The 13,175-nt window shown below is 40.1% G+C and overlaps 1 protein-coding gene across 1 annotated transcript in view; it reads right to left on the reverse strand.

The window, feature by feature from the left end:
• Nucleotides 1–4,059, reverse strand: part of LOC139474598 (proprotein convertase subtilisin/kexin type 4-like) — a 29,370-nt gene extending 25,311 nt beyond the window's left edge. Inside the window, exon 1 of the mRNA XM_071257669.1 lies at nucleotides 3,923–4,059. The gene's annotated coding sequence lies outside the window, so the exon portion shown is untranslated. The remainder of the gene's footprint in view (nucleotides 1–3,922) is intronic.
• Between the last annotated feature and the right edge of the window lie 9,116 nt (nucleotides 4,060–13,175).

Below are 13,175 nucleotides of genomic sequence, written 5' to 3' on the forward strand. Positions count from 1 at the left end.
ACCCTGTCTTAACATTGTTAATTGAGTTGTTACACCATCTCTCTTTAAGGGCGCATCGCTCTGTCTCCAGCATTACCAGGTACAGGGTTTGTCAATGAACTTGTTATAATAAACATTGATTAGACAAATGACCAATTATTAGGCTTGAAAGAGAAGAATTGGTTCTCAGGTAATGGTTTTTGAAAATATAGTGCAGGTGGGCAGTGACTTTTTGTTGTTGTTGTTCAAACTAGTGTCACTAAATAAGCAGTCATGTAACCAAATAAACAGTTGTGTAGAATGAACCTTGATAAGGGCCTCCCTACATAAATGAATTCCTTGATGAGTAAAATACTGGAATACAGTATTTGACTAATATTGGAATATTTAAGGATTGTTTTGTTGTTGTTTTAAATGGAAATATAAATGAAACGTGCGGCGACCTTTATGATGATGGCGGTGCCTCAGAGAACCAAGACTATTTTTTGTTTTTAGCCTTATGTTGATAATATCAGTAACATTACATTTAAACCACTTTGTATGAAGTACAGTTACTTTTCTCTGCTAGTATATATTAATAAAATGTTTGTAGTCAGGCTATTGGGCAAGACCTCAGTCCCTGACATGTACAAACTAGACCTTGTTTATTGTCACGAGGAATTAATGTTGTTTATCAGATTGAACCATGATAAGTCCCACTGTAAGCTTCACTGAGTTCTCCCAAAAGTCGCTATAATTGAAAGTCCCCAAATACACTTAACAACAGTCTCTGTTCATCAGCCTCTATTGATGTGCTTTGGCGTGTGACAACTCGAGGTCAGATGTTCTGGCGCCATGGGTGACTGATCGGCTGAAGGTGGCTGGCCATACACTTATTGCCAGGTTACCAGATAAATAAACAAACATATAAATACAATATTGCTAAAATAGTTGGCGTAACATGTTTATATATTGCTACCTTAATCAACACGGCGAAAGATTGGTTATTAAAATCTATTCAATATGTGTCAGTTGAGATGAGATAGCCTCTTTTTATTGGTATGTTTTTGTTTAATGACTTACATGACACCCGTGAAGATCCGGGGAAGAATAGGTCTTCAGCAACCCATGCTTGCTGTAAAAGGCGACTATGCTTGTTGTAAAAGGCGACTAACGGGATTGGGTAGTCAGACTCGCTGACTTGGCTGAAGCATGTCATCGATCCCAATTGCGTGGATGAATGCTCATGATATCAATCACTGGATTGTCTGGTACAGACTCAATTATTTACAGACCGCCGTCATGTAGCTGGAATATTGCTAAGTGCGGAGTAAAACAACAAACCAATCAACATCTGTAATTATTTGTGTATGGACCAGACAATCCAGTGAATGACATCATGAGCATTGATCTACGCAATTGGGATATGATGACATGAATCAGCCAAGACAGCAAGCCTGACCACCCGATCCTGCTGGTCACCTCCTACGAAAAGCATGGGTTGCTGAAGACCAGTTCTAACCCGGATTTTCACGGGGAGCATCTTTTATCATATACCAATCTGTGTCAGACATTTGGGTATTTAGTATACTAGTCAGAATGAGACATATTCACAACAAGTGTTTTAGGTTTTTCACAGGACATTTTGAAGAAAGACTAAACTCTAAAGCCTTGTACTCATTTCACAGTCTGATCGCAGCACAATGACTGTCGTTACTATCCTCATCAATTTACACATATCGTAGCCCTATGATCACTCTACAAACTAGGTCAAGACGTTGTAAGCTTCCTGTGCGAAACTAAGATCTTAGCTCTGCGTACTGAGCAGGTATTTATCTTAGATTCCAAACAAAGTGCCCCTGGCAGACAAATTAGGAAAAACATGTTATTTTGTTCAAAATTGATATTCGGTCCAAAATCGGCAGCAAATGTCAGTAAAAACTCCCAAATTGGAATTAAACCTTTCCCAGTTCATGCTGTTATAGTTACAACTAATGTTATGTCTTTGAAGATGTTGTTTGAATTTCATTGATAACAGGACCAATTATAGAATGAGCCTTAATGCCAAGTTCAATATTAATGCATAGAATGTAATGTTAAAACACAATGTTACCATGGTTAAAACACCTCTGAATGCAGGAACATTAGAAATCAGAAAAAAACAATTTTGAACAAAATATCAATTTTTCCCATTTTGTACTTATTTTGGAAAATGGAATCCTAGAAAAATCCCTGTAGACACACATCCTTCAGTTTGTTGGGTTTTTTAAATATTTTTTTCATAATAAAGAAGTTGACATCCATATGTTCTCTTCCTTAAAATATATGTACATATCATAGAACAAAGTCTAAACCACCTTATTTTGGACACAGACCTCCAAGGGGTATTATGAAAATGAAATCTAGAATATTTGTTATCAATTATTGATATATTGGTATTTTGTAGACTGGCTTACAGTCTATCTTGATATTCCATTCAACCTATTAACATGATTAACACACAAAAACAAAAGTGTTGAGTCTTCAACATGTTCAAGTAAACATATATTATGATATATATTGCAAATCTTTAAACACGTTCCACAAATAAATCTGTGAAAGTGTAATTCAGCTTAAACATGTTTTCAAACGTAAAAAAGAAGAAGAAAATAATAAGAAAGGGAGACATCAGTCAACATTAGTACAACTGAAAACTGAAAAACACTCACACCAATTTCCAGCAAATGAGACAGAACCTAGTCTGACATATTGATTCCATATGCTTTAGGACAAGATAATTCCCTAAGTGCACTTTTGGGATGGTTGATATATTCTCCTGTCTTTAATAAAACCTCACCATCCCATATCCTCTGTCCCCATGGACTCTTACAGATCAAACAGAGGTAATGTCCACGTGGGATCTGTATACACTATGGTACACTACGGTACTTTGGTTGATACTAAGCAATGTTATTAAAATCACATCTTTTACTCCCATATATGACACCTCTGTGTGACATTCAGACAAGCATATCTGATTTCTGTATCTCAAAAATGAACTTAATGGACAGTTCTGAATGTAAGTAATAAAGGTTGTGTCATCATATTGATGGGGATAGCTTATACTCCCTGTTTGTTTTGAACACCATGAATTCTACACAAAAAAGGGAGTACCGTTGAAGGAAAATGTGTGTCCTGTATTGGTTTTCTTTTGAAAAAATAACTTTCTAATAATAGTAATGGTGAAGAAATAAAGCCAAATTGCTTTTAAAAGCTCACATCTGATTTGCACAAGAACCAATGCATCCTTCATATTGGGTGATCATCGTCACTCTGAGTTCAAAAGATGTGAGGGTCTACAGAGAGGTTGTCATATTACCTTTACATACAGAGGCATCATATCAAACCTGATTTTAAAGAGATGGAATCTATGATCTTTAAATAATACATTAAAATACCTTCACAAGTTTAAGAAGCATGACGATCGAAGACTAGAGAATTTAAACTTTAATTAAATTTTAAACTTTAATTAAACTAGTCAATTAAACTAATAAGGGAAAATGCAGATTACAATATTAACATTTGTTATCCATGTAACATGACCTCTGTATATAAACTTTTGTATCACTATTTGGTAATACGACCATATCCCCCCTAAAAAATATATTTAACTAAAAGGATTGAGCGGCTATGCATACATATACAACTTTGGGAGGGGGGATACGGGCGGAACTCTTTAAAAAAATGAACAAAATATATATACTACGACCAGAAAAGTAGTATTGTTATGAAAAAGAGTCGTGTTTTTAATTTCCAAATTAACTGATTAATATTCGTAGTGAGTGTTGTTATGTACGGACCGAGTTCGTTTCCTCAATTTCAACTTTTAACACAAACATGGATCATAGACTGTACTTTTGATAAACAGAAGTTTTGCAACAATGTTTAAAGTGTTGTACGTTCCCACACATCCGACAGGTCTTACCTTGACAAACGTTCACGTTCACTGCATTGTAAACACGTCGTCCCTCCACGACAATAATCGCCCGTTAGTACACCTACACCTGGTAGAGCTGACCAAGCGAGCTGTTTCGACATAAATAAACCCACCCGGAACTTACGTCAAACTTCGTACGGGTACACTGACCTGAATAAGCCATCAGAAAATATAACGAATCGAAAAATCCTATTCAAAGGGAAGTAATTGGTGTTTGACGTCAATCAAATTAGCACTCCTTTGTAGAACATGTTTTGACAGGTGGGAGTTATGCCGAAATATCCTCCGGTCAGCTGTTTTACCTACTCAACGGGTAGCCACGTTTTAGGAGAATTACAGAGGTTTAATTTTAATTGACAGCACCACCCGGAGAGTCACAAAATTAAAGTTGCCTAGAGACAATGAGGGTGTCATTTTTTTCTTGTGTAAAGGCGTTTTCATGTTGTGTCAAGAATTTGTTTGTTTGTTGTTTATGAGAGACCTTTTTTACATGAATAATAAAATATTACATATACAACTACAATATTAAACCATCTATTCATACAAATACATGTAAAAAAACACACACACATACACGGCAAACGCGCGCGCGCAGGAGATGTAGTTGTATCGGAGGCTCTCTGTGTATATATATTCCTTAATCGTGATGAGTGTGTCAGTGAGTGAGTTGGGGTTAACGCCGCTTTTAACAGTATTAAAGTGATGTCGCGTCGTGTCAGCTTATTGTGGGAGGAAAGCCCGAAGTGATGCAGATCTCAGACGTCTACCACTTCGGTGAAACCCACGAACTTTGGTATGGTGCTGACAAACCTAGAAACATAATCGGGGTGAACCGGGATTCGAACCCACAATCATAGGTTTCTGGCGTGCCCAAGGGACGCAGCTCTGCACAGCGAATCGCGGCGCCTAAGACGACTGGGCCACCCGTACCAGATGCAACTTTTACACATCTCCGCATCATATCGTAGTGTGCTGTATCAACGTTATCACATTGTTAGGAATTGCGTGGTCAAACTATATAATCAGATTATCAGATTAAACCAGCCAGCATAGTATTTGGTATAAAGGTGTTTTGTTGTAAATGTATTATCATCTGAACAATCAAAAACGAAAAAAGCTTATCCCCTTTACTAATGCCGATTTTGTAGTGCTAGCCTCGAGATTATTGCACTTATAGCGACGTGCATGCACATGTGTGTGTGCCGATTTTATAGTGCTAGCCACTGAGATACCATGCCGCAGTTGAACACGAATACCTCTTTCAGACACGATATACAGTGCCGTCCCATCATTGTTTTAGCCCCTTAATGCCGAGCGCCGGGCAGGGTAACAACAAGTACCATCTTTCCAAATTGGGTATGACGCGGCCGGGGAACGAATCCCGACTTACCGCTCTCCGGGCAGACACGAGACCACGTAGGCTGTCCCCAATTATAGGAAAGTACCGTTTGCAACTTTCTTACTGCATTTCTTCATGGCTTAAGAAACAAAACAACTTATATTATATTACTTTATATGCGATTACAGATAATATGTGTTTTCTTGCTTTATATTGGACACTCTTGCCTCGGAAAGATGATTGTACCCATGTGGTGATTCGAGCCAGTAACTTAAAACATATACGACGCACTTGTAATGTCTTAAACAGTATACGACCGCCTCCGTGGTCTAGTGGTAGAGCGTCCGCCCGGAGAGCGGAAGGTCCGGAGTGCGATCCCCGGCCGCGTCATGTTAAAAGATGGTACTTGTTGTTACCCTGTCTGACGCTCGGCATTAAGGGGCTAAAGCAAGGACTGGTCGGCTCGGAGTCAGTATACTGTGTCTTAGTGTGGTATTCATGTTAAACTGCGGCATGGTATCTCAATGTGCTAGCACTATAAATTACCATCAGTCCGGACTAGTACAAGCAGCCACGCACACATGTGCATGCACGTCGCTATATAAGTGCAATAATCTTGGTCGCAACGTTAAACCCCATTTCACCTCACCTTAAACAATATACATGTACAAATATAATGGACAATGTTGACATTCCTGTATCAAAATATGAATTTGATACGCAGCTTGTATGTGGTATATGCTCCATATATTTCTTTGACATTGCGATCCGCCGGTCAACTGTAAACGTGTTCCTTTTGAACATTTTACATGAATTTTACGCCCTATTCCGCCATATTAAGACAAGAGTTTGAACACCTAAACTGGTTCCATTGTTGGTTCGAGCAGCAAGCTTTGCGCTTCATGTAGACAGGAGCCCAGTCAAGGGCCCGCCATAAATTTACGTCAACGCATTAAAACCATGAAATCACACCAAACACAAATGAGACATGATGAATATTATGGGATGAAATATACGCCCTACAAGTACAATAATTTACACAGACAAACATGAAATACATAAATATTTTTAATTGCGGAACTCCTGTTACTTCGTTGCATGTATCGTGGAAACAGTTCGCTGTCATGTTTAAAGGATTGGCAGATTAAACTAAGTTATAGACACCAATACGCTCATACGTTGTGCTCTGAGGCAACCACCGTCGCCGACAGACGTTTAATATAGTTCTCTGATTCCTTGGTGCCATGTCCTCTCGCAGGCAACACGATTGATGCATGTGGGCAAATATAATCAATCATTTATCTGAATGTTTCAAGCGGGGAGGGGAAGTGGGAGGTCGGTTGCACGATAGCTATCAGTTTAACGGGGGAGGCTGAGCGACTGTCGTTGATGAAATTGACAACTCTTCATCAGGTCCGCGAGTGGGGATATATACGGCAGAAGCATTAGAAGTTGAAATACGTTACATTTCGTCCCCACTATAAGCCCAGGTAAGCGTATTTGAAAATTACTTATATTTATACTGTTTTGGAATAATGTTTATATTATAACATTCATTTAGTGCGTACATGATTGTGTCCATTTTTCGATCAATCTATAATACATTTTACAACCTCTACATATTTATATTATTTTTTTATAAATGTTTCTTTTATGTTGTATATGAACTGCGGGCAAAATAAAGTATACACCCATGTTCGGTGGTGGTTAAAATTGGTTATTTGACGGTGGTGTATTCGAAACGGGTATCAGTTGTGTTTTGAACCTTTAAGTCTGCAGTGTTTCGATGACTGTTTTCAGTCTTGCAATGTTTTGATACCGTTTGTAATTTTCTGGTCGCATTCAGTTTTCAAGTGTATACTCTTGCCCAACAGTTTATATCATCGAACGTCCGATTTGTATTGATTTGGAAAAAAATGCTTGTTTCTTTTGTGTATCAGATTATGTGTATAGTGACATTGATGCTTTCATGTCTATAGTTAAACGCATTTTCATAAAACATGTACGTTTTCTTATGAATCAATTTGTTGCTTTTTTAATAATTCGAAGTGACAGACTACCCGTGGACTCTATGTATCTATGTTAGTGTCTGCTTTCTTTAAAGTTTTTTTCTGACACTGATAAAACTATATTCATAGAGCCGCTCTTGTAAGGGCGCGTTTGGCAAGCCTCGATAAGAACAACGTGTATATACACTACTACAGCAAAATAAGCATTGATAATTAACAACAAGCTTATACTTTGTGTGAGATCAACGTGAGAACCTTCACAGAGTGAGGAACAAAATGAATAAACATCTGAGTTGAATTGAGTAATAACACAGGAATTTGAAAGTTCCGATTAAAATGATATTTGAAAGTAACTTCAGAATTTTAATTCATGTATAAATTCAACAAATATGTATGGTGTAAGTGAGTATGGATTTACGCCGCTTTGGGAAATATTCCAGCAATATCACGGCGGGGGACACCAGAAAAGGCTTCGCACATTGTACCCATGTCGGGAATCGAACCCGGGTTTTCGGCGTGACGAGCGAACGCTTTAACCACTAGGCTACCCTACCGCCCCCGTATGGTGAAAAGCAACCGCGGTTCTATGTCACTCAGGGGGCGGCCGGGTAGCCTAGTGGTTAAAGCGTTCGCTCGTCACGCCGAAGACCCGGGTTCGAATCCCGACATGGGTACAATGTGTGAAGCCCATTTCCGGTGTTCCCCGCCGTGAAATTGCTGAAAATTGCTAAAAGCGGCGTAAAACCATACTCACTCACTCACTCTATGTCACTCAGACATCATAACGTGATGATCTCGGTGAATATATACTGCTTTAAGATAAAGGGTCCAGTGGCTGAACTATTCGTGCATGGCAATTGTCCATGGCCTAATATCAAAATGCATCGAATAGCAAGGGTCACAATCAGTGTCACACTGAACTATCGATATATGTAATCAGACTATGTCCTATATTGGAAAATGGGGAACAAAATAATGTTTAATGAATTTAAAGTCATAAATTGTTCCCCGGTCTGACTGACTGCATGCATGCTCAAGGACATGTAATTGTCCACCCAAACTCTTTTCATATCTTAACCGACCCGTGAAGACCCGGGATTGAATAGGTCTTCAGCAACCCATGCCTTCCGTAACAGGCAACTATGTATGCATCTTCCCGAGGCAAGAGAGTTAACTGACTACAAAAGTCCAGTTTCCACGTATGGGTGGAAACTGGACTTTTAAAGTCAGTTAAGGTCTTGCCTTGGGAACATGGTATACATGTCGTAAGAGGCGACTAACGGGATCGGGTGGTCAGACTCGCTGACTTGGTTGATGCATGTCATCGTATCCAATAACGTGGATCGATGCTCATGATGTAAATCACTGGATTGTCTGGTCCAGACTCGATTATTTACAGACCGCCGTTATATAGCTGGAATATTTCCGAGTGCGGCGTTAAACAACAAACAAACAAACATATCTTAACCATTACTCCAAGCAAGTTCTTTGTTCCACTTTTAACACTATACAACTTTAACACTTCACAAAAATGTCGAAAGCAAATTAGAGAAATTGATTTTTTTCTCATCCTACCGTACAAAATATTGAATCAAAGGTTTTGAGGAAAACAATCCTTAACCCAACGCATAAAAATATCTAATCATGGTCGGAGTTCTAATGACAACCCTCATATGTTTAGCAGCATATTGTATGGAGTTCATCAGAACGAGATCCGTAGCCATGTCGGAAGGGAAATAAGTGTTTTGTACCATCTCTATGGCGCTCCCAGGACCGGTAATCTATCCCGCTGTATGTTCCAAATAGGGCCAAACACAAGAAACGTCTACACAATACAGAAATAACTAGTTTGAGTATATACAAATCTACGTCTGTGAACCAAAACATTCATTCTGATGTCTGAACTGTGTCGTTAACGTCCATCCATCTGATAAATCTTCGAGGGAGTCTGGAGTACTTCACGCACCCTTTACGGATCTACCCGACATACACAGGGTAGGTTATAATGTTAGGTACCCGGCACCATATCTTTGTTTCTTTAATGTAATAGAAGCCCTTTGTAAGTATGAATTTGTTAAACGAGTTGATAAAAAAATGATGTGAAGATTCCGGGGTAGAATAGGTATTCAGCAACCCATGCTTGCCGTAAAAGGTGACTATGCTTGTCGTAAGAGGCGACTAACGGGATCGGGTGGTCAGGCTCGCTGACTTGGTTGATGCATGTCATCGATCCCAATTGCGTGGATCGATGTTAATGATATTAATCACTGGATTGTCTGGTCCAGACTCGATTATTTACAGACCGCCGTCATATAGCTGGAATATTACTGAGTGTTAAACTGCGGCATGGTATCTCAGTGAGCTAGCAGCAGTCCGGACTAGTACAAGCAGCCACACACACATAAGTGGAATAACCTTGGACGCGATGTTAAACCCCATTTCACCTCACCTCACCTTAGCAGGGAGGGAGCAATATTGCTTATTATTTTCGTGGAATATGAATACCAGCATCCAATAGAAAAATATCTCTGTCACATGTTCAGTGCAAAAGGTTGCATCAAATTTACAAAGTCTGTACTTGGAAAACAATAGATCCTCACCCAGTTTTGGAAGGATTACAAACTGGAACTAGTTTCGTCCACGTGACTATTACATGGTGGAACCCTGGCAACAAGTGATTCAAATATAAGTGTTCAAATAGTACCCGTGTACTTTTGTCTTCAAACCTAAGTGTATACTTATGTCATATATATAAAAACAAGGGTTGCGGAGTTATACGGACTATCTGCGGTGGGATATGGCGTTAAACGGTTTACAGAGAATTCATGACATATCACTCCTCCATTGCTCCCCGAGGTCAGTCGTCACCACTCGCACCTTTCCGTAACCTCCGGAATGGCACGAGTTGGTTACGAATGGCCCGAGGTATTGTAGGTAGCGGAATAATCCGAGTTTATCCGAGTCATCCGTGAGCGGATCGAATGCCGTTGAGCATTGTTATCCCTCTTGTTCTTCATAGAAAATGTTTATCACTTCAAAAACACAAATGTTGTTTTAAGCAGATGTTGTTTGTTTACTACATGTAACAAGACACGGGACTCAGGAAAACACGTACCCCAGTGAGCGCTGTGCCATGAAAAGCGAAATAGACATATTCACGAGTGAGTGAGTGAATGAGTTAGGTTTAACGCCGCTTTTAACATAATTCCAGTTATATCACGGCGTGTCAGCTTAATGTGGGAGGAAAGCCCGAAGTGATGCAGGTCTCGTTTACCACTTCGGTGAAACCCACGAGCACGAGTATTGTGCTGACAAACCTAGAAACATAATCGTGGCGAACCGGGATTCGAACCCACAATCATAGGGTTCTGGCGTGTTCAAGGTTGCAACTTAGACGACTGCGCCCCCCCCCCCCCCCCCCCGTGCCCCCCACATATTTACGAGGCTGGATATGGAATTCAGGCTTTGATGCATGGACTCGTGTCTACAGCTGAAAACTTTTACTATTTGATTTAAACGTAATTTCATAATTAGGAATGTTGGGGGAGTGGAGAATGTGGTTCTTAAAAAAAGGCCGTGATAGAAGTGGTATACTGTTTAAAAGAGGCGTTAATCCCTACTCACTCACTCACTCCACCTATCGGCGCCAGGTAGTGTGTCAACAAGTACAATCTTTTAACGTCTTCTGGCACGATGTACAATCCCGCAGCTTCCAATATACTGCCATAAATAGGTTTGTGCGCAGAGACATCAGCAACCGACTCTACAAATCGCACCGATGGCAACGAAGCGTTCGCCCAATTGGATACAGAATTAAACCGCTGATTCTATATTTCTGTCCGCGAGTCCATTTCTGAAGTGTTGTTACCTCAATCAGGCATACTCCAGGATGCCTCGTGTAGTTATAATAGTGCAACAGTAATGGACGATATTTATATTTACCGTATTCGATGTTATAAGCGCCCAGGGCGCTCTCAAAATTAGAAATAGGGGGCTCTTATTAGAATATTATTTTGGTGGAAAAAAACAGAATTGAAAGATACATTTTGTGGTTTATGCTGACAGCCTGAAGTGTTTATGTACAACAGATATATTTTTCCAGAATTTAATTGCCCATAATTAAGGGTGCATATAGCACACGAGTGCGCATTATACGCGAATAAATAAGTGTTGTGTACATTGACCAATCGGAAGGGGTTCTAATTGGATTGTTCACAGGCCAATATATTAGCAAATATCGCCGTGAGCGCTTATTAGAGCGGAGCGCTTATTACGTCGAATACGGTATTGCCAAATTGTGTCTAGCACACGTAGCTCGAGGGTCGGATGTACATATAGGATGATGATAGGTGGTAAACAAGAATGTAGAGTATTGAACCTACGTTTTTTTTCTTGCCGTTAACGGCAATGTCAGAATCGTCAGAATTTGCAAAACGATATCTTCAAATACAATTTTATACATAAATAGTAAACATTACACCATTTGTTTCTAATATTTATATTTTTTTATTGCGTTACAAGATGAGAACAACATGCGAGTCGATCACATTCGAAATAGGAGGCCGTCGGGTAGCCTAGTGGTTAAAGCGTTCGCTCGTCACGCCGAAGACACGAGTTCGATTCCCGACATTGGTGCAATGTGTGAAGCCCATTTCTGGTGTCCCCCGCCGTGATATTGCTGGAATATTGCTAAAAGCGGCGTAAAACCATACTCGTTCACTATAGGACTAAAATAACGCTCGCTGTGACGTACACTGCAGCATAATGTTTTTGCTGGTTTACATCCAATATCTGTATATTCTGTGCGTCAACGTATGCCAACTGCCGTAATCCGAGTAGGAAGACCTACAGCTGTGGGGATCTCCCTGATCCTAGGCGATCTGAAGTGGTGCCATGTTACCTAATACGTGCCCAAAGTCAGGAAGCTGCCCCTGACGAGAGGGGCAACGTTGAAATGCCATCCGCTGGTGATGATTGTTGGTTGGTTGTTTAGCATCTGTGGGATGAGCTAGACATATGTTTACGTCAACTAGGGCTACAGGATCTGCGGCAATTACGCCAAGCTCTTGTTTAATGAATTTAAAGTCATAAATTGTTCCCCGGTCTGACTGACTGCATGCATGCTCAAGGACATGTAATTGTCCACCCAAACTCTTTTCATATCTTAACCGACCCGTGAAGACCCGGGATTGAATAGGTCTTCAGCAACCCATGCCTTCCGTAACAGGCAACTATGTATGCATCTTCCCGAGGCAAGAGAGTCAACTGACTACAAAAGTCCAGTTTCCACGTATGGGTGGAAACTGGACTTTTAAAGTCAGTTAAGGTCTTGCCTTGGGAACATGGTATACATGTCGTAAGAGGCGACTAACGGGATCGGGTGGTCAGACTCGCTGACTTGGTTGATGCATGTCATCGTATCCCATAACTTGGATCGATGCTCATGATGTAAATCACTGGATTGTCTGGTCCAGACTCGATTATTTACAGACCGCCGTCATATAGCTGGAATATTTCCGAGTGCGGCGTTAAACAACAAACAAACAAACAAACATATCTTAACCATTACTCCAAGCAAGTTCTTTGTTCCACTTTTAACACTATACAACTTTAACACTTCACAAAAATGTCGAAAGCAAATTAGAGAAATTGATTTTTTTCTCATCCTGCCGTACAAAATATTGAATCAAAGGTTTTGAGGAAAACAATCCTTAACCCAACGCATAAAAAGATCTAATCATGGTCGGAGTTCTAATGACAACCCTCATATGTTTAGCAGCATATTGTATGGAGTTCATCAGAACGAGATCCGTAGCCATGTCGGAAGGGAAATAAGTGTTTTGTACCATCTCTATGGCGCTCCCAGGACCGGTAATCTATCCCGCTGTATGTT

This window comes from Haliotis cracherodii, unplaced genomic scaffold (genome assembly GCF_022045235.1).
Source record: "Haliotis cracherodii isolate W230 unplaced genomic scaffold, xgHalCrac1.p SCAF_3, whole genome shotgun sequence".
In the NCBI taxonomy this organism is placed as follows: domain Eukaryota; kingdom Metazoa; phylum Mollusca; class Gastropoda; order Lepetellida; family Haliotidae; genus Haliotis; species Haliotis cracherodii.